Consider the following 2697-nt stretch of genomic DNA (forward strand, 5'->3'; position numbering starts at 1 on the left):
GGCAGGTGAAGGCAGCCAGGGTGTGCAGGAATGGGTACCGACAGCTGTGGGCCAGGCAAGATGGGGAATCCTGGTGGCAGCGCGTGGCGTGGGCAGCTCCCTCCCAGGCCATAGAGCTGGAGGAACCCCCTCCCCGCTCACTCCTGCCCCAGCCCCTACAGGGCACACCTGGGGCAGCGCCAACCTAAGCCACCATGTTTATCTTCCCTTCCCCCTCCCAGGCCCAGTCTTAACTCCAAATGTGTCTGGGCACTGCCAAGGGCTTGCACGTGCCTGCTGGGAGGGGCGTTGAGCAGACCAGTGCCTGCTGCCTGTCGGTACCACCCAGGCTCCCCGGAGCCCCTGGCAGCGGGCAGCGGAGCAAGGTCCTGCCCTTGCCGCTCAGGGCACCCTCGCCTGGCACTTAGCTAGAGGCTGGAGCCCCTGAGGGCTCCTTGTCGTCTCTCTGGGGACATACCTGGGCCTCTGAGGCGACAGAGTGGGCAGAGAGCCCAGCATGCAGGGAGGCACACGGCACGTGGGCCAGGCCTGCGTTGGCCGTGGGTAGATGAAAGTCCACAGGGAAGTGGGGCGGGGACACCCACCCTGAACGGCAGCCTCTCGCCCCTCCTCCTGGAATCCTGTCAGTTCCCCAAGTGCCTGACGGGCACAGACCTGCAGAGGAAGAGGCTCAGGCCCCCAGAGGTGGAGGGGCTGGAGCCATGCTGCAGAGGAGGCTGGACAGCTGGGAGGCAAGGCCCACCTGTCGGAGGGCCTGGCCACCCTCTTCCTCTTTGTCAGATAAGAGCTGCCTGGTGGCAGTGTGGGCAAGGCGCCCGTGGAGGGGGAAACATTTCATTAAGCTTAAGTGCTTCTGGGATGGGGGGACAGAGACAAGAGGCCAATGCAGCATCCACAGGCACCATGCCAGGTCCCCGCTGCAGGGACTGTCCCACTCTGCAGTCCTGTGGACCCAAGGGACTCCCTGGAAGGATGCCTAGGGCTGCCAGAGGGGGTTCTCTCTGCCCCCAGATCCAGCCCCCAGATCTCCACATCAGTCTCCTCTGGGTCTACTCTTGGCTTTGGCCCCACCTGTCAGGGCCCCTGAACTTTGTCCTTAATGCACTAAGGGAAGCCCAGCCCTCCTCCTTGCCAAGCAGAGGGAAGGACATAGAGAGAGGGGGGCTGAGAAAAGGGGAGAAAGAGGAGGAGGAGAAGGGTGAAAGGGATGAAGGGGGAGAGGAGAGGGAAGATGAGGAGGGGCAAGGACAAAGAGATGGGCCGAGACTGGGGTAGAGGCAGGGTTGACAATGAAGTAGATGGAGAAGAAGAAAGGCGGCAGGGAGGTGGGGGTGGGGAGAGAAGGGTGGGAGAGACAGAAGGACAGAGGAGGGGAGGAGACACAGAGAGAAAGGTAACAAAGGAAGATGGGTGGGGGGTGCTCGGTGCCCCGCCCGAGTTCCACCTCACGAAGGCTGGGGGGAGGGCAGAGCAGAAATGGTTTCCACGGTGACAGCTGGTTCTTGGTGGCCTGGCATGTGGGCTATTAATAGTGCTGTGGGGAGGTTCGCACCTCCCTCTCCCCTTCCCCTTTGCCTGCCGCTAGGGTGGGGGGTAGATTCTTCACCCCCACTCCCAATTATCTGGCACTGATGCCCTGACTGCACACCATGGGGGCTAACAAGGGCGATGCTAAGAGGCCCAGCTGGCCACTGCAGCCCACACACACACACACACACACCAGACACACGCGCGGGCATGCACAGGCAAACACAGGCATCTGTGTGCAGACATGACCGCCTGTGCCAACGTGGGCTCCCATGGGCAGCCACAGACACCAACAGCCCCCGGGGGTTCTGGCGACGGCAGAGGTTGCAGCAGCAACACCAGCCCCCAGGTTGAGGGCTGGGTGCCTCTCAGGGCTGGGATCTTTATCTCCTTTCCCAGATCCCCCTCTCTGCTACTCTCAGGTATGGACTTGGGGGGGGGCGGGGCTGCCCCACCCAACTCCCAGTTATCCCAGTGCTGGGAGGGAGAGGAGGGGTGAAGGCGGGAAGGGAGGTGCTATTTGGCAGGTGTGTGATGGCAGAGGAGTACACAGATGAAGGCAGCAGCTTGGCAAGCAGGAGGGGCCAGGGGAAGGCAGCAGCCTTCGGTGGGCTCTCACAGGGCCCCCATGAGAAGGGATTCTGGAGCTCAAGGGCAGTGACCCCTGACGTCTGATCTCCTGAGCCACTCTAGGGCCTTGGAGGCTTAATGGGAGATGGGGGTGGGGGATATAAGGGGGAGATTGGTTACTTAAACAAAAGGATCCTCTCCCCCAAAAGAATATAACAGGAAATTCCCCCCTGCAGGTCAGAGACAGAAAGACATAAACAGTAGCCTTGACTTGGGCCAGATGCCCAGTAGGAACATCAAAGACTGTTGGGCTTCCGCCCACCCCCACCATAACCTCACCCACCTGCTGCTCTCCTGCCCCTCCTCCCACCCCCAGGCCAGCTCCCATCAGGCAGCAAGGTGGGCACCCAGGTGTGGGGCTCATCTCCACACCCCCCACCACGCCTACTGACGATGGTGGGGCCCACAGCTCCTGCTCAAGAGCTCAGCCCCTTCCCTGCCAACCCACAGATCTCCATACCACCCCCACTCCCCACAAGGAATGGAGAGGGAGATCCAAATAGCCAAGAAGGCAGAGTTAGGAGCACCCCCAGGCTGAGC

This window comes from Bison bison, unplaced genomic scaffold, assembly GCF_000754665.1.
Source record: "Bison bison bison isolate TAMUID 2011002044 unplaced genomic scaffold, Bison_UMD1.0 scf7180017864180, whole genome shotgun sequence".
NCBI classification, from domain to species: domain Eukaryota; kingdom Metazoa; phylum Chordata; class Mammalia; order Artiodactyla; family Bovidae; genus Bison; species Bison bison.